The following is a 20,429-nucleotide window of genomic DNA, read 5'->3' as shown; positions in this document are numbered from 1 at the left end:
CTATTCCAGAACAATAAGAACTAGTGCATTGATGATGGTATGCAATTATTTTCGTGAATCCAATCCGGGCCTAATAAAGCATGAAAATTCAAAGAAGAATTCACTACAAAGAATGTAGATACAAAGGATTTACTCCCCGCCATAACCTCTGCAGGGAACACTCCGATGGTTTTGGTGGCTTCACATGTTAATGCGGTGACCGAAACTTCTGTCGGAATAAGATTCTCCTCTTCTTTGACCCAGTTCTGAAACACTCTAAGGGCAGAAGGTTTACCACGGAACCATTGTTGATTGACACTCCCGAAATTGGTTGACCATTGACATGTGCTTTTATGTACAATGATCTGATGTGCTTGGTCATCTCAATTGTAGGCTTCAATAGTCTTATCTTCTTTGGCTTATGTTGTTCCTTTTGTATACTCATACCAATTCCTTCTTCAGTTGCACTACCTTCTCACCAGACTCTTCTTCGTCGGTACCCTTGAACTGGCGTTCTCTTGAAAGTTAATTGTCTTCTTATTGATCAGTTCCTCATCGGACGGTAAATCATCATCCTCCAACTCTTTATCCTCTGTTTCCTTTCTGCCGAACTTACTCTTGCTTTGGATGGATCCCCCAGACTATGCCCTTCTCATCATTGCCTTTCTCTTAAGATTCTTCTTTTTTAGGTACGAGTGAGAGGCTGCAGGAACATTTTATTATTTTCTGTATGCCATACCCCATTGGGCTCTACCTTAGGAGGCACAACAAACCTCGCTCTATCATGCACCCTTCTTGCACACTTTTCTCCCATGAAGAATTAGTTCCCAAGTGACAAGCACTATTCTCTGATCTTTGTCCATGCCTTTCTTCATCATCTCTTGTTCCGGGAGGATACCAATCAGTTCTTGGCCCTTGGGCCATGATTCCCTGAGGTCACAGAGGACTTCTTGATTGTACTTCTCTTGGGTAGTAAGGAAGATTCCTTGGCACTTGGGCCATGGTTCCTTCTGTATGGACCTGATTCCTGCTCTTGTTTCTCCATGTAAACTGAGCCAAAATACATATGATATCTATCTTTGACCTCATACATCATGTCTTTGGGACCCAATACTTTCTTATTACTTTCTTTGGACCCACAAACTTATTCCCTTGTTGTTCCATGTTCCTATTAATGATAACAATCAAGCGTATAGTGTTAACATTAACAAAAGAAACATGGGGAAATGGATCCTGGTCAACCACCATGGCGTCCTCAGGAAACTTCAAGACCCCTTGTTTATTATATCCTAGATGATATTCTTAAAGGCACAACATGAATTTGTAGCATGATTGAAAGAGGTGTGGTGCTTAGAATATTCACTGCCCTTCAATTTTTCTTTCTCTTGTATATGATAATTAGTAAGAAAAGTAACAAACTTCTCTTTCACAAGGAAACCGAAGATCTGCCCCGTCCTACATACAAATATGAATTGATTGTGATTCTGGCTTTGAGACAATGCGGAACTAACAACAACGACATCATAAATATTGCTCCTCAATGGTGGACATGTGAACGATCCAGTTTCCCAACCTCAGCCAAGGGAACAACCTCCACATCCTAAAAGTATGAACCAAGGTTCATTTCCTCGTGTATGACTCTTTTTTAACAACTCCTCATACTCTGTGACCTTTGCTGCCATTTCACTGAAATCACGGAACTCAGTTCCTTGGAATTTCTTTCTCAATTCGAAGTCCAGTCCCTTCTGAGGCATTTTTTCAAACCCGGATTCTGGCAAGAACAATAGACATTTGCTCTTCATTCTTTTGAACCTTTCTACAAACAAGCCAGTAGTTTCCTTTAAATTGTTGTGCATAATTTTGAAAAATCTAGTGGATAATGAAATTTGTATAGATTAGGCGCACCGAAATGATGCTTCTTTAAAGATATTAATTCCTCCCCCTCAGGTGTAAATGGTTATCGAGAAATTAACCTTCAATGATACAAAACCTACCATCACCAAAATTCGAATTTTAAGAACAAGAAATCACAAGTTTGGACCAAAAAATAGAATAAGATAAGAGACCAAAATAATGAAGGTTTCATATTATTTTATATATCTACTTATTATAAAGCCTGAATCCGCTCAATTTGGCCAGTTACAGGTAACACCCCCTACAGGTATCTCTTACACCACATCACTGCCTAGGGCCAAAACCACGTGTGATGCGCTCTTTTTTCCACCTCACCCTTGACCTGCCGGTTGCAATTGCTTTCTGCACCTCTTCATTTTCCTCCTCCTCTTTTTTCATCTTGCCTTGGCTTTTGTCTTTCTCCCATTTCAGAGAGCAGCTTCCAAAAAACGTTCGGCTAAGCGCGTTGTTTGAGTCCTCCTTTCTCTAGCGCCTCGGTGTCGCCTCTACTGCGTTTCTTCTCCAGCTCCTCGGCATCACCTCTACTGCATTTCTTCTCTACTCCTACAAATAGGTTGGCTTCTTGCGGCTCTTCGGTCTGTTCTCTTCTCCTCTTTCTCTTGTGTGCCTGCCTTTTAGAGTTGCTTCTTCTTTGGTCGGCCAGCTTCTTTGCCCTGCTTTCACATCGTTTATTTATAAATAAAATACAATCTGTGCGCATTTACCTACCCTAGATGAGGCAAATAGCATTCACATGTGATAAAAATACGGTTAAGATGAAATCATGTTTTTCTTCCTAAAAAATTTCAAAACCATATTTTATGTATATGTGATGCATCATACATATGAATCCATGAAAACATAACAGAGAGGTCAATCTTCCGTACCACATTGTAGCTCGACCAAGGTTTGTTAGGAGAGTTAAGACTTCTCACCACAAGACCACCACCACCCAAATTTGAATCATGCTCTTCTATGTGCTTATGTATGTCTTCTTCGTTTAGAATCAATCACGGGCACAACAATACATAAGAAATGTATACTTGTCAATTAACTTGCAAATCGCATTAACCGAACACAACATAACTTAACCGCATTTCTCGTGCCACAACAATACATAAGAAATACTGCTTATAACCAAAAAATGAGAAAGAGAAATGTAAACAAAAAAAAAAAAAAAAAAGGAGAGAACAAGGTGAGATATTGCCATGTAACAGGAAAAATCACTCTGTCAAAGCCTCAGGGTCGAGCAAGAGACCCATCACACTGGAATTAACATTACGCTGGAATTAACATCACATAATCATATCAGAAGCTGCTCGATGGCATCCTGCATTAGGCAACATCAATTAACAAAATCATCATATTGATGGTCTATGAACAAACGAAAAATTACCATCAACTAATGCAAGTTCTGAAAATTATTGCATCAATAATATATGAATAAACAATAAAAAATGGTGTAGCCATCCACAAATTACCTTCAACTGCTGTATTTGAGATTTCAACTGGATTCCTTCGTTGTTTGTAACTGAACAAGCAATAACTGGTCTGGTAAGTCCACATGCCCGATCAAGAGCTTGCTTTGATGGAACAAAGACATAAGGCACATTCTGCACTCAAAGGCAAAAGATCAGACAACTTGTTTAGCCTCTGAAATAATCATTCAACATAGCGCAAAATATCAAACTTGGAGCAACACTTAAAAGTGTATTTTGTGTGCTCAAACAACCCCAAGTAAATCATACCTCATGCTAATTAATTTTTGAAAGTTCCATGTAGTTAGTAATTTCATTTAAACGTTTAAGCAAGAAAATTTATGTTATGCCTGCAGAATGAAATATTTTTTAATTTTGTCCATCAGTATTGAAATCAACTCATTAAAACAGACCTACGCCCACTTTAAAAGCGAAACAATGTACTGTGATCCTTCAGTTTTAAGGCCAATTGCATGGTTTTGGAAATGCTTACTAAGTTTGAGAGATTGTCCACACAAAAGGCTAGAATATAATGGGAATTTTAAAAACTCGATTAACCACCCAATATAACGTAACAAAGCTGTTAACGTGTGGTCCGAAATAAGAAAGCAAAGTGCAAAACCCTCAATAAACTAATCCAACAACCACCACTGGTTGCTTGAATAGATTCTTAAAGATTTTATGTACAATTTAGGAAAGGTAAATGCACTAGGATGAAAATAGTAAATTTTTTTAATGCTGTGGGTTACGTTGTAGTAATACGATATTTAAAATAATTAGAATAATTTATTTTATATAGATGTGTATGTGACAGAAACATATAATTTGTACTAATATTGATCTACAAGAAGTTGTACGACGGTGTCTATTTCATTTCAGAAATAAAGATGTAACCAAAATATTTGTTTGCTAGCCGCCTGATCCTTTCTCTTGTAGGTTGGACAAAGTTGATTTAAAATAGTTAAACAAATCAGAAATGCTCATGTTAGAATTCATTCAGTGCTATGAATCATTTACTTCAAACTCCAGTCGCTTTTATTGTCTCCCTCACCTATATTTGGGAGTCAGATGAATAAAATAAACCCAGTACTATAGTTTGTCCCATTTTAGATTACGTATGTTGATCTACCAACAGAAGATGTCTTTCGTTATTTTTTCACAGAATTACGGAGCTGCCAAAACAACCAACATTTTCTTTTCAAATGTGGTCAATAATATTTAGTAGCTTGTGTATTGGAACCAAAAGTATTGACATTCATATATTAATCTGCTAGCATTAATTTCTGTTTACTGGTTAGAATAAAAGAGGTAAATGTTCTGAATTGTTTTCTTTGTGTTGCTGTTGCCTTGCAATGAATTGAGGTATTATTATTGGATATTCTCATTGATTCTATTTACAACTGCTTAAACTCCTATATTTGACGACTCATCATATACTAAACATCAGCCTGTTTTTTTTATGGTATTTGACTTTTTTCCTCAGGTTCGAATCAACAGTTAGCCACAAGGGTTCAACTAGGGATGTAAACGAACCAAACCGTTTGTGAGCTATTCGAAGCTCGATTCGATAAAAGCTCGTTTGAGCTCGTTTAATGAGACTCGTTAAGATAAACAAACCAAACTCAAGCTTTACAGTATTCGGCTCGTTAACTCGTGAACATGTTCGTTGGTAAGTTAATGAGTAATCTTTTAGATGAAAAAATAATAGTTTTGATATTTGATTTATTGATTTTGCATATAATTTATGAAATATATAAAAAAATCTATTAAATTTATTTATTATAATAAATTTAGAATAATATATTTTTGTTTAAATATATAATTTACTTTTTAATTAATTTAATGATTAAATTTAAATGTATAATTCATATTTATTAAGCTTGTTTAGGCTCGATAAAGGCTTGAATAAACTCGTGAACTATGCATATATTCGTTAAATAAAGCTCGAGCTCTGGTCGATTATAAACGAACCAAGCTCAAACATTCAAGAGTTCAGCTCGGCTCGACTCGATTACATCCCTAGGTTCAACTATGCTTACAATGATGAGTGATGAACATCACATTTTGTACTTTTTTGTTTTCTACTTTTGGAAAACATAATGTAAATTTTATGTGAATTATGATGTGATTATGTTACTTTACAAAATATGGTGTCATACCTACATTTTGTTATCCATTGGAGAAAAATTTAAAGATGTTCAGCAATTTAAAAATATAATAATGGTACTTTAAATATGAAATCAAAACTTTTAGCCCTTACATCTATTGCACGCAAACACATACAACTTTATTGTATGTAATCTTCACAATCGATTTTATTTGTAATTTCTCTTACCACATACATACTTATATGCTTAATTACCACATACATACTTATATGCATCAATTCAATTTTTTTCTTAATTATTTTCACTTTTTTTCTTAGTAACGGATAACATGTTAGAAAATGAGGAATGTGCCTGTGCAGTCTCTTTCATTTGCTCTCTCTGTTAGTGAAAATCTTGATTGTATAGAGAGGACTAAGTTTTAGTGACAGAGTGGTGTTTCAACTGTTCTTTATTTTAAAAAAATATTATTCCACAATTACAATTAACTGTTGTTAGTTTTAGTCGGGAAAAAACTGTTGGCTTCCAATGTAACTAGTTCAATACCACGGGGCGATCAAGGAAATGGTATTAATCCATTGATTGATTTCGTAAGGACATAAACAGCAAAATTTGGACCTAAAACATAAATTTACAGTAGATGATGGACTAGTCTGCCTCATCTCGCACGAGGTGACCTTCGACGTGCTGGCAATGGAGAAGCCAAAGTGGTCGTTTTCATTGATGAATGATGCTTCAATGGTGAGGCAGCAACAGACTCGAAAGAAGCTCGATGCTCTGAATCTGAATATCTTGCTGTGTTTTTTGGAGTTTGAAGCTGTTCCAAAGTGGCTACAACCTCTGCCATTCGTGGCCTCACTTTCGGGTCGGGGCTTAGACACAGCAATAGTCGCTGCACTGTATGCTGCTTTCTGAGGGTATTGGCCCTCGAGTTTAGTGTCCATGATCCGGAACAGCTTTCTCTTGTCACCCATGTAAGGTCTTGCCCAATCAACTAAGTTTTGCTCGATGCCCACTTTTGTTTTGTCGACAGCACGGCGTCCTGAGAGCAATTCAAGCAAAACGACCCCAAAGCTGTACACATCACTCTTTGATGACAATCGACCTATTCCGGAAAATTAAACATAGTTTTGATGTTCTTCTAACTAGTGGTATTGCACGTGCATAATAAATAGCAAAATTAATTATATATTACATCATTATACCAAGATATCAAAACGATAAAGTTTTATGTTCAATATCATCAATAGAACAAGTTGTATTTAAGAAAATCATAGAGAAATTCCCAAGAGACCAAAAGTTGACAAACAAAGACACAATGTACTAATATATTATAGGGATGGGTATTTTCAGGAACGAAGATGGCTACACCAGACATCTGACAGTAAGGGAACCTTTGCTTAATTATCTAGTATAAATAAAAGGACGACGAGCAGAACAAAAAATAATAATGGGCGAGTCAATTTTGAACTCAAGAACCTGTAGCAACGTATTCCGGTGCAGCATAGCCATGTGTTCCCATAACTTGAGTGGATACATGAGACTTATCACCGGTCGGGCCAGCTTTGGCCAAACCAAAGTCAGATAATTTTGCATTAAATTCCTGCAAATGGAATTGCTAGGTGTAAAATCGATATATGATATTAGACTAGAAAATAATTGACTGGATTAAAGTTGGTAGAAAACGAGAAAAAAGTTTCAGTTATACCCCATCGAGAAGAATGTTAGAAGCCTTAAAATCTCTATAGATCACTTGTTCTCTAGCTTCATGCAAGAAAGAAAGCCCCCTAGCCGCACCCGTAGCAACCTTCATTCTAGTAGCCCACGAAATGGGTTGAGGCCCTCCTGCAGCATGCAATTGGATTCAAATGCCACATATCGTTATACAGCACATGCCGATTTTTGGTAAAAAAAAAAAATACAGAGAATGTTCTCATCTAACCCATGACAAATTGGCAAAAACAAGATCACATAAACGGAAAGTTAGCATTCTCCTAGGTTACAAATGAAAGAAAAAAATAAATATTGGTGGATCTGCACATGGACGACAGCATCGCTTAACTACTCCAACATTTCAAGAAGACTGGCTATTAGCACAAGTAAAGATGTCAAACTGAAAGAAACCGAATGAGTTTACACTAAGATCTTCGTTGTTATCCAAAACAAACTGTGCATAAGGGGAAAGAAACCAGAAGGCTCAGTTGCAGTACAAATAGTATCAGAGAGTATAACTGCAGTTAATTATAAATACTAAGAAGATATTAAAGATGTGACAAGTAAATTCAAGAAATAGCAATTTAAATATCTTCGTCCTTAAGAAATAACTTTAAGAAATGATATGTAACACAATGACATAACCAATAATTAAAGTAGTCAATAAAATTTCTTCACTATTTTAGAAAGGACTTTATGAATTGATATATAATAAAACGAGGTAAAAAGGCGCTAATAAAAGTTATTTCAGTGCAAAGAGTACTTCTGAACAAATGATTCTCCAGACTTCCTTTCGACATGAACTCATAGACCAATAGCCGATTATCACCCTCAGAGCAGTATCCAATAAGTTTAACTAGGTTCAGATGTCGAAGTTGACCCAGATAATTAACTTCTGTCTGCAAAACATAAGCAGGCCGGTCAAAATAATCGATGCATAAAAAATTCAGTAAGAAATAAATTCATTGCATGACAAAGGAAAAACATACCAACCACTCCTTGTGGCCTTGGGAACCTTCAGGCTTCAACTTCTTGACAGCAATAACAAGTCCTGACCCAGGTTTTGTGGCGGTAAGAGTATTCTCGTCAATCCATCCCTTGAAAACATAGCCAAATCCTCCTTCACCAAGAAGACTGTCAGGTCGAAAGTTTCTTGTTGCATTCCTTAACTCGTTAAATGAGAAGGGCTTCACGTGAGGTGATGAGAGTATTTCAGCCTCCGATCTTGGAGTTGGAAGGCTTTCGACACTGCATTTGCGACTGTAAATGGGAATGCTTATGTTGAAACGAGATGATGAATTGCACGTTTTGCTGGGAAATCTTGATGCTTGTACATTCAGAATAATAATACAGGTTAGATTATTAGCTAATTACAACCCCCATGGAGCAAACACCCTTCAAAAATTTACGTTAATAGAAGAAGATAATTCCTAAACATAGTGATAGATTGTGTCCTAATTCACAGCAAAAAACTATGATGTGGAACACTAGAATTATAAGAATTGCGTAGACGAATATACAGTCGTCGAGTAAGATATTCATTTCACAAAATCTTGCCATTTGATTACAACATTATAACAGCAGTTGCACAAGATAGAATATCCTAATTCTAGCATACTTGCCATTTGCCCTTGAATATTCTCCCAGATGTGGTACCTTAAGACATCATCATATCTTTATAAATTTATTGATAAAGTTTTGCCGCTTTTTTGGATGTCTATGGTTACATTTAATGAATGGAAATGTGACTGCAATATCCAAAGAATCAAATTTAACATACGCTACGCATAAAACCAAATCTTTAAGCATGTAAGAAAATTGAAGCTTCTTATTGCTTTTGGTCCCACGTACGGCAACGTGAGATATAATATGAAAATAAAGAATAAATTGGACGTCAAGATTTACAGTGAAAAATCCCTAAAAAATTATTAGGGTAAAAATCACGGGTAAGATGAAAAGAATTTCACTACTATATTTTATGGTGTACAACCACTCACATTGTTTCGAAACACACTCTCTTAATATAGGAGAACAAACACCTCACAAATATTATAGAACTAAGTACTCAAATGCTATAAGATGAGAGAGAACTCGATGAGTGATGATTTCTGAATGAGGGGGGAGCTCTATTTACATAGTCTTTTATGAAAACGCATATAAAACGCGTATTTCGTCTGAAAATTCCGTTGTCAAATTTGACAACTCACAAAGCTGCTTAATTCAACCCACATTTAATGCCACCTAACATATCGCCGACATTTCTCACCCTTGGAGATTTGATTGAGAATCAACACATCTCCACACATCTTTTCAATCTTCACATATCATACTGCTTATGTTTTCGCTAGGCCACTTCAGGATCTACACCATTCGAACTTATCAGTGTTCACTGGCTTGGTCAGAAAATCAGTTATGTTATCTTTTTTATGGATCTTCTGCATATCCACACTTCTTTCTTACACTACTTCCCGCACAAAGTGAAATTGGACTCCAATGACGAAATGAAAGACTGGGTTCTTTCCATTGTGCAAGACATTTTGACTGTCACAAAACAAAAGAACATTCTCTTGTTTGTGTCCGATCTCCTCCAATAACATTTTAATCCATATTGCTTCCTCGCAAGCTTGAGTAGCTGTCCATATATTCTGTCTCCGTTGTAGATAACACCACAACTGTTTGAAGTTTTGAAAGCCAGCTTACAGCTCCCCTTGCAAGTGTAAACACATAACCAGTGGTAGATTTCCTTTTATCAGGATCACCTGCATAATCTGAATCGACACATCCCATGAGTGTAAAATCGGATCCTCCATAACATAATGCAGCATTTGAGGTACCCATAATGTCTTAATGTATTTTAGGATCCTCTTAACAGTGCTCCAGTGCTCTCGTTCAGGGTTCGCTATATACCGACTAACTGCTCCCACTGATTGAGCAATGTCCAGTCTTGTACAGATCATCGCGAACATCAAACTTCCCACTGCTGATGCAAATGGTACTCGAGACATCTCCATCCTCTCTGCTTCACTTTTAGGACACATTTGGGAGGATAACTTGAAATTAACAGGAAGAGGGGTGGAGATTGGCATATTATTTTGCGTGTTGAAGGTTGCAAGACTTTCTTCAAATAATTTTTATCGGAAAGCCAAATCTTTCTATTATTTCTGTCTCGGTGAACTTGCATCCCTAGAATTTAATTTGCTGGTCCTAAGTCGTTCATATCAAATTCCCTAGCCAACTGTGCCTTCAATCCTTGGACTTGATATTTGTTGGGGCCTGCTACCAACATGTCGTCCACATACAACAGGAAAATGATATAATCATCACCAGACCTCTTGAAATACGTACAAAGGTCTGCACTCAATCTGTTGTATTCAAGGCTCATGATATATGAATCAAATCTCTTGTACCAACATCTTAGCGCCTGTTTGAGACCATACAAAGATTTGTTCAACCTACAAACCAAGCTCTCTTTGCCTTTTTCTGCAAAACCTTCTGGCTAGAGCATATAGATTTCTTTTTCAAGATCTCCATGAAGAAACGTCGTTTTCACATCTAGTTGTTCTAGATGTAGGTCAAACACTGCACACAATGTCAACACCACTCTAACTTGTTGTAAGCCGAACCATAGGAGAAAATATCTAATTGAAGTCAGTGTCATCTTTCTGAGCATACTTTTTTACCACCAATCTAGTACGATATCGCTCCACTTGTTTATTGTCATCACGCTTGATCTTATAGACTCATCTGTTACCAACGACTTTCCTCCTTCGTGGTAGTGTAACAAGATCCCAAATTTTATTTTTATCTAAGGCCTCCAACTCTTCTTGCACTGCTATCATCCACAAGGATACATCCGAGCTTTGAGTAACTTCGTGGAAACTCGATGGCTCACCATCCTCTGATAATAGACAATATGCAATATTGCTTTCAGTGACATAATCTAAAAGCCAACCTCATAGTCTTCTGTCTCGAGTTGACTGCCTCACATTGGAAACCTCAGACTCAACATGTTCTTGTTCTTCGTGCTCCGGTACTACTTCACAAGAAATTTGACCTTCATCCGTCTTATTTTCCACCTGAAATATATTAGTTTATGAATTCAGTGTGTCTTTGTCTCCCTTTGCTTTATCTTTCTCGAAGATAACATCCCAGCTGATGACAAGCTTGTGAACAGTAGGATCCCACAAAGCGAAACCTCTTTACTCCATCAGCATAACCAAGAAAATACATTTTCTGGATTTCGAATCCAACTTCGATCTTTCTTGCTCATTGTACAGAACGTACACAGGACTTCCAAATGTATGCAAATGAGAATAATCGGTCGGCTTCTCGGTCCACATCTCCATCAGAGTCTTCAGATCAAGCCACTGAAGGAGAACGATTGATAATATAACAAGCGGTTTTAACTGTTTCCGTCCAAAATGACTTTTCTAGACCCGCAGTCCTTAATATGGCTCTTGTTCTGTCCAACAAGATACTGTTCATCCGCTCCGACACTCCATTCTTTTGAGGTACTGTAAGCCGTCGTAAACTTTCTTTTGATGCCCTCATATTCACAATATTCATCAAATTCGTCACTGGTATATTCTCCTCCATTGTGAGTCTTCAAACACTGATTTTCTTTTCAGAATCAAGTTCAACCCGCGCTTTGAAATATTTGAAGATCTGGAATACATCTGATTTCTTCTTAATTGGATACACCCAAATTAAGCAGCTTCGTGAGTTGTCAAATTTAACAACAGAATTTTCAGACGGAAGACGCGTTTTATACGCGTTTTCACTCGGACGAAAAGCTCTATAAATATAGCTCACTCCCCTCATTCAGAAATCATCCCTTCATTGAGTTCTCTCTTATCTTATAGCATTTGAGTGCTTAGTTCTATAATATTTGTGAGGTGTTTGTTCTCATGTATTAAGAGAGTATGTGTTCTCTTACGAAACATGGCGAGTGGTTGTATACCATAAAATATTATAGTGGAATTCTTTTCATCTTGTCCGTGGTTTTTACCCTAATAATTTTTTGAGGGTTTCCACTTAAATCTCGGTGTCCAATTTATTCTTTATTTTCATATTATTAAATAAAGTTGTCGTACGTGGGACCTACATGTGGTATCAGAGCCTTGGTTTAAAATTTCTTAAAATTCTGAGTATGCTCCTAGACTAATCTTCCACATTCGAAATTTTTTTTAAAGATTTTATATTAAGACGGGATTATTTTGTCTTGTCTGCTAAATTGTTGTTGACATAATGGTGGACAGGCACGAGATAACAAAGTTCAATGGCGTTAAAGGGCACTTCAATAAAGAGTGTACGAGTATCGAAAAAAGTTCTCAAATAAATGTGGCCAGTACTTCAGGCAGTGGTGAAATATTATTCAGCGAAGCGACAACAGTTGCAGAAGGCATGCACAAATTTTGTGACACCTGGATTATGGATTCAGGAGCGACGTGGCACAGGACGTCTCGGAAAGAATATTTTGATCATTATGAACCAGTCTTGAGAGTATCTGTATTCATGGGAAATGATCATGCCATGGAAATCCCTGGGGATTGGTACTATCAAAATAAAAATGTTCGATGGCACCATTCGCACCATACAGGAGGTACGACATGTGAAGGGACTGACGAAAAATCTGAAAAATCTTTTGTCATTGGGGAAATTGGATGATATCGGATGCAAAACCCGTATCGATATGAGATCATGAAAATTGTGAAAGGTGCGCTTGTTATGAAGGTGGAAAAATTTGCCTGCAAATCTGTATGCACTTTTGGGAGAAACACACAAAGAGGCGAAACTAGTTGTTGCATCAATTGGTTCAGGAGAAGAATCAACAGTGTTATGGCATAGAAAGCTTGGGCGTATGCAAGAACGAGGGTTGAGAATTCTCTCAAAACTAAAGCTGTTGTCGGGACTTACAAAAGTGTCGCAACGTTTTTGTGAGCATCGTGTTACCAGCAAACAATACAGATTAAAGTTTGGCACTTCTACTGCCAGAAGCAAAAATATATTGGAGCTGATTCATTCGGATGTTTAGGCAAACACCGGTTGTATCCCTAGGAGAAGCGAGATACTTTATCTCGTTCATTGATGATTTTTGAATGAGGAGAGGGAGCTCTATTTATAGAGCTTTTCGTCTTTGTGAAAACACGTAAATTCCGTTGTCAAATTTGACAACTCACAAAACTGCTTAATTCAGCCCATATTGCCGACAATTGCAACAGCCATCATTCCAAGGAGCAGACAAAAATTAATCAACACAAAAATCAAATTTTTTAAATGCATCTGCGGTTACACGGTAAATCAAATATGCAACTATAGGAAATTATAGACTCAAGTCCATACAAAGAAGCCATAGCACCTCTACAGAAGTAGAACTTTCTCCTCCTTCAGCACACATGAAACAAATATTCAACAAAAGGCAAGATTTTGAATCCATTCTTCACCTTCAGAACTCATAAAACAAAGAGTCGACAAAAAGCAAGATTGTGTATGCATCTTAGCCATTCGTAAGGCCAAAAACTTTAGAATCAGAGCCTAAATTTGAGAACTTAAAAAGGTCCACCTTTGCCAGGTAAAAAGGTTTAACGTTGGACCATGGGTAATCATAACTCGAACCAAGAACAAAGCAACACAAAAACTAATCAGAAAAAGCTTCAATTCAATCCATTCTAACTCGAACAACTAATAATAGAAACATATAAATAAGAAAAAACGAGATTAAAATACCAGAGGGGGTGTTAAGAGAGGCATCGACCCTAGCTGAGTAACCAAAGCAATTTCCCATAACTATCAGAGCAACCGAGACGGATCCTCGACAGAAATCAAGAGAACAACAAAATAATCAGGCACAAAAATGTAAATTTAAGAAAGGGTTTTCAAGAAAGGTTCTTGAATTGAAGCTCCCCACTTCTGATCTACAAAGAACAGGCTTTTCGAAGAAATCAGCAAATTTTTCGCAGAAGGGCTTAAAGAAAGTAAAACGGGAAAAGGCCGAAAGGATATGCTAAATGAAATAGGAGTCTGCCATGGATATATTCTGTACTGGTTTCATATCATCAATCAATTTGGGCAGCTAGCTACTGTCCCCAGTCCCACCTAAGCTCACTCCGTCCTATTTAATGCTAACGCGTTCGCAGGTGTTCATTCTCAACAGACAAATAAAGCTTCGGTTGAGTATTTTGTGCGGGAATTGAATTATATTATTGCTGACCACACAATCGTTGTATGTATTTGTTAACCAATAGAAAACACAAAAAATGAATGTGATTAATTCAAAAACAAAATTTACAACTTATGAATATAAATCAGCCTTACACACAATAAGTCTAATATCTAATTAAAACAAAATAAATCGATAATAAATTAATCGAATTTCTTCTAGAGTTAATGAACCTCAAATTCTAAAGAGACGTATGTCAAAACTACTGCATCAATGTATAAACATATAAAAAATTAACAGACTAGTATGTTGTATGATATAATAGCACCAAAAATATAATCCAACAAAACTAATTTGTATGAGGAAAATCATGAATCAAGCAAACCGAGACCTGTAACAAAGTACAGTTTTCTTAAAATAGGTTTGTTGTCTCCACTAAGTGCTTCAGGATCAATACATTGTAGTGAATTAAGCACTAATTCACTACTCCGAAGAACTCAAATCATATAATTACTTTATCATCAAAATTCAACATAGACCAAATAAAAAGTTAGTAATATGAAATGCAAGATAATGTTTGAGTGAAATATAGTATGTTTTTTTATTGAGGAAATAGACACACTTATTTATAGGCTCAAAAAAATCACATTAAAGTCATTCAAGAATGTAGAGAGCCAAAATTTCACATTAATTCAAAAATATAGACAGTCAAAAAACACTCCTACATTACACAATTTTTCATTCAAATTTAATTTTAATTTCATTTTTCAACGATATTATATTCTTGATTTGTATATAAATGGATAAAACTAGAAATAAATATTTTAAATTCTAAAATAAAAATGTATGCTTTTAATAATGAAATGAAACTATAAAAAATGAATTTGATTAAGATTTTCAGTTGAGTTAACTTAATGTCGAATAATGTATTTTCCAATTTCAAGTTGAAACTCGAGTATGATTACATTTACCCCAAACAAAAAGTAAAAATATTGAGTTCATAAATAAAAATATAAATAATAATCTGATATAGATTTTGACTTTTTACTCTTCATACATGTAAATGATCAAGTCAACATATATGAAGAGTAAAGGACTCAAACTTCCGATCAATTGTGCTCATATCTGTGCTTAATATTAAGATGATATTCATCTAAAAGAAGTATAATTTTGATATGATTAACCATGTAATAAGTATAATTTTAATATAATTAATCACGTCCAATATGTGAGTTTCATCTCAGCGGTGGGCATAGATGTAGGTACAATATGTGAGTTTCATCTATATTGTGAGACGATATCATGGAGATGGTCGACCTGATTCATGAAAGTAATATTTTGACATGAGTCGAGTTGGGTTAGAGATCTATCTTACAAAAAAATTGACTGTTAGAACATTTCATGTTCGCAATCTTGTTTTTGATGTTAACAAAACTTGTTATTATGTTTCTAATGATTTAGCGAGTGTGCAGATGTTGTAACTGATCGAACTGATCAGTTATCGAGCCTAAACTGAAGCTATCAAAGACGTAAACTGAAAAGCACCAACTGATTGATCGAACTGAACAAGTACAACTGAAGTATCAAGAGCAATTCAACTGATTGTCCAGTTAATAGTTGGTTCAGAAGAAGACCTTCAAAAGCTCGGCCAACTGATGAAATGTTCAACTGATGAAGAGCCCAACTGACCAGTTTAACTGAATCAATGAAATCAGTTCAGCTGACGAGTCAACTAATTTCACCTCACTAATTCAAGGCCAGTTCAGAACATCAGTTAGGAACGAACCAGTTTGCAGATACGACAAGCTTAACCCAGCTGTGCACAAAGGTACAAAAGCTATTGTACGATCATAGTACAATAAGAGACGTTGCAGCAGCACTTAAAGCCAAATGTTCCAGATATCTATTTGGGGGAACAAATTCAAACTGCAACGGATTCATTCAATGAGTCTCACTGTCCGTTCAGCCAAACGACTATAAATAGAAGCTGAAGTTCAGTGAAGACGATGATGAGATTGATGGAAAATACAGAGATGACACACTTATTGCATATCAGCTTTGAAGAAGCAATCAGCCCAGTTTCTGATGGAATACTTCAACGTGTTATCAGCTTAGATTAGAAGCATATTTCCCTCAGAATGTGAGAACACTTTCGGGTAGTTCACAGAGATCAGTTCTCACACACGCACACACCACAACTCAAATTCCGTCTTGCACAATGATGTAAAACATGTGTATGTAGTCTTTCTAACATAGACATTAAAGAAGTGTTGACTGGAAGGTGCTGCCTTCAGTCTAGTCTATGAGTTCAGTTTAGGCAGTAGTGTTTGTCCTAACTGGGTGGGTTTGTACAAGTATTTGTATCGATCAAAGTCTTCTAGTTAATCCTACCCGAGGTGGTATAAGGGGTGACGTAGGAGCAGTTGAATTCTCCGAACATCCATAAACATATCTTGTGTTATTTCTGTTTAACTGCTTGTTTTTTGATAACTGATTTGATCAGTTCAGTTCTGTCCATAACTAAACTAATATAAGCCAGAACTGATCCCTAACTATTTTCAGTCATTCAGTTACACAAGATATAAAATATATAAGTGTTTCTTAACGAATGATTATTTCGAGTGTTTTCCGCTTGGTTTAATACCAAACTCGATCTAATCAATCGGTGTATATTTTCTTAGAACACGAGCTATTGCAGCTCATCAACGTTTTTAGAGGATTTTCCCGATCCAAAACTCTATTCCTTTGACGGTCGTTTTTGCAAAGGGGTGCTAGAATCCTGTTAGATATTATAGCAAATCTTGTTCAAATGTATAACCAGCAGACCACAATATAGTACGGAAATGATTTGATGGTTTAAGGATGTATAATGATAAAACAGTAAGAAGTAGACAATGGTTTGTTTATGGAAGGTCAAAGATTAAATCTTCTACATCTCCCCTTTTTCTGTTTCCTGAAGGTATCACTAAAAACTTTGGTTTTTAAAGTACAACACTTGTACAAACCCATTTCAGCAGGACTTATCCTTTGCCTACTGAAACTCTTAGTTTCTCAACACGATAATACGAATACAACAAAGTTCTGGAAAAGACTCTTTTCCAGATTACAAACTCTTCTCAAAGATATAATAACTCGATAATGATTGTAGAGAGAATAAGAAATAGTCAGCACAATATGATCTCAAAAAATCAGATAACTTAAGTGAAGCGTGTACTACTTTTCTGTATATTGAGCTTTAAAGATGATAAGGAAATCTGAGTGCTCAAATCAACGTTTGTATGTTAGAGAATAAGCTCGTAGTTTTTGGTAACTTGTAAACGTCGTTGATCTTGCGTTTATATAGAAGTCTTGAATCCAACGTCTATAAAAAAACGGCTTCTTTGACTTCTGATAAAATCAGCTTTATTGCCTAAAAGAGTTCATGCAAAAAGTCTTCAAAACAATCAGTCTTGTTTTATACCAAAATAGGCAAGGCGTATTAAATGACTTTGTTCAGCATTAATGAATCATTAAATACTTGTACTTGGTAGAGTAACGGTAACATTTAATATAAGATCGATTGGTTCTGATTCAGTAAAAGTCAAGTTCTGCTTCTCTTTCTCTAAGCGGATAAGTACTCGAAGAGTACTGCTTTTGTAAAAGCGATAGGAGAACTACTGATTTTATACTAACTACTACTTTAAAATATCTTCAAGTTTTCATTCACGCGATCTACTGGTTTTGACTATCATCACCACAATTAAATTAAGTCTATCAATTTCCCCCTTTGTGGTGATGCCAAAACCTAGAAGTTAGTAAAGAAGAATATAAAAGCAGATAGCCTTTAAAAGCAATTGATAAAAAAAATAAACAGTAAATCAGAGTTCAAAAAGCGTTAAAGAGTTTTAATCATCTGTTCCAATATCTCGGAACACGATATCCTCATCCTGAGGATCTTGGCCTCTGAAAGATGATTTTGCTTGATGTCCTCCTTCTGTCATTCTTCCTTCTGCTTCTGGTCTGCCTTCTGTTTCCTCTTTTTTGGCATAAAACCCTTGAACTCGAGTAAGTAAGAAATCCACTCATTCAGTAAGATTAATAAGGCCAGTATTTAGTATCTCTAGTATTGGCGTTTGATTCGAAACTTGTTCATTTAGAGCTTGAATTGATTGAGATTGGGACTCAATCTTGTCGTTGATAGTTTTGATTTTGGAGTCAGTGGCCGCAATTTGAGTTGAGATGGTTTGCAGAGACGAGTCATGAGCAGAGATAGTACGAAGAACATCAGTTTGACCGAGTACGAGGGTAGCATGACTTGCCAAGACATTTTTCTGGAAGAGATCAGATTCAACATCAAGCTTTGACAATGATTCTGCCATGTTAAGGACATAATTCATTATGCGTTTGCGGAAAGAGTCGGTGGCACTGACCTCACCAGCATGATCAAAAGATATATGCTTGACGATTTCGGAAATTCTATCAATAGATCGCCTCAGTGTTTCGATCTCAAACTCAAGATTGAAGTGATCTTCTTCTGGGGAGGGGTTTCTGGCCAGAAAACGTTGTTTGATTTCAGCAAGATGAGCAACGTGAGCAATATGAGTCGGGGAGTCAGCAGGATGGACAATTAGTGCAGTAGAAAGGGACAAGTTCTGTAGGAGCAGTAGAAATTGCAACGGGCTGTTCAGAAGAGGTCCTTCAGCAGCAGTAGATGGTTCAAGCGCTGCACTTCCTTGTGATTCTGCAGCTTCCAAGGCTTCCAGTTGTTTGGTGGCTGGAATGGATATAGATGGATCATTCAAAATAGCTTCTGTTGCCACTCGATGTTCAGCAGAGAAAATCTCTAGATTTGGCGATGATTGAGATTGAGTATCATCTGATACTGCCATGGGTAGGTCTGATGGTTGAACTATTGGTTGGACTGTTGGTTGGACCACTGGTTGGACCACATCTTCAGCCTGAACTGCTTCTGGTGTAGCGGAGACAGTAAGAACAATGGATTCGATGACTTCATCCACAAAAGCCAATTCTCGAACAGAAATAAGAGACGAAGATTGAGTAGGCCGCTTAGGTGATGCATGAGTACTGGAGATCTTAGCTTTTTGTGAAGCTGTAGTCCGTTCCTCAACTGGCTTAGTTTGAGTAAAGATTGGAACGAAACCTACTGAATATTGTGCAGGCTCTCCAAAGGACTGTTCTTGAGCAAGAAGTTGCTCATTCATTATTCTCAATCGATCAGTCAGAATGCGAATGACATGCTGATCTTGAGTAGTAGTAGGAATCATAGGATTGAAATTAGACTGAAGAGTCTTTAAGACAGATTCCAGCTTCTGTTGCTTCAGTTGCGCAAAAATAAAACTTCGCCTGCTCATGGCTTCAATCACATTATCAGTTCTGGCAAGTTCAAAAACTTTCTCCTCGTACTTCACTATTCTTCCAAAGGTACCTTTTTTCCTGAAATACGAGAGAGGATGACAAACTCGAACCTTATGTCATTCATCGAAGAACTTCATGCCTTCATTGGCAGTTCTCTCAATTTCCTCTATATGAAGATCAACACCAGTGAAAAAAGATGATTTGGTGCCATGAGATTGTGATTCTACAGTTAGTTTTCCTTTGCCTTTATTAGAAGATGATATAGGCATCAAGTGTCTAAATCAGTGATTGCAACTGTTTTCTTGATGTGAACAACAGTGTGAGCTTTCTTCTTGCTAGGAGTTGCTGGTAGAGATGCCTTGGTAGGAGCAGCAGACTCCTCAGATACTGTTTTGTCAGAATCAGTGGAAATAACCACTCTTTTTCTTTTTATCTTCTTCTGAGGTCCTTGAGCCTCAGTTTGAGCATCTCCCACTTCCTTCTTCAAAGCAATGAACTCAGGCACACTTAGCTTTGGCCTTAGCGCTAGCACATTGTCAGCATCAGCCATGGTGACGTAAGAGACGTCCTGATCAGTAGTAAGAGAAAAACCACCATCTTTCAGCATCTTGCTGATTTGAACAGCAAAGCCAGAACTCTTCCTTAACACCATATCCTTCATGATTCGAAACAGGAATGAACTCCAATCCACTTTGAAGTCAGAGGTGATGGCCAGCATCACTCGGACTTTCTCCTTGGTCAGCTTGT

General features: G+C 36.7%; 1 pseudogene; it reads right to left on the bottom strand.

Annotated features, from left to right (window-relative positions):
- Nucleotides 1–6,009: 6,009 nt before the first annotated feature.
- On the bottom strand, nt 6,010–14,346 carry LOC142556794 (putative serine/threonine-protein kinase PBL3; annotated as a pseudogene).
- Between the last annotated feature and the right edge of the window lie 6,083 nt (nt 14,347–20,429).

The sequence above is a fragment of the Primulina tabacum genome, chromosome 9, assembly GCF_025594145.1.
Source record: "Primulina tabacum isolate GXHZ01 chromosome 9, ASM2559414v2, whole genome shotgun sequence".
NCBI lineage: Eukaryota > Viridiplantae > Streptophyta > Magnoliopsida > Lamiales > Gesneriaceae > Primulina > Primulina tabacum.
This window is presented reverse-complemented; position numbering and strand designations above follow the sequence as displayed.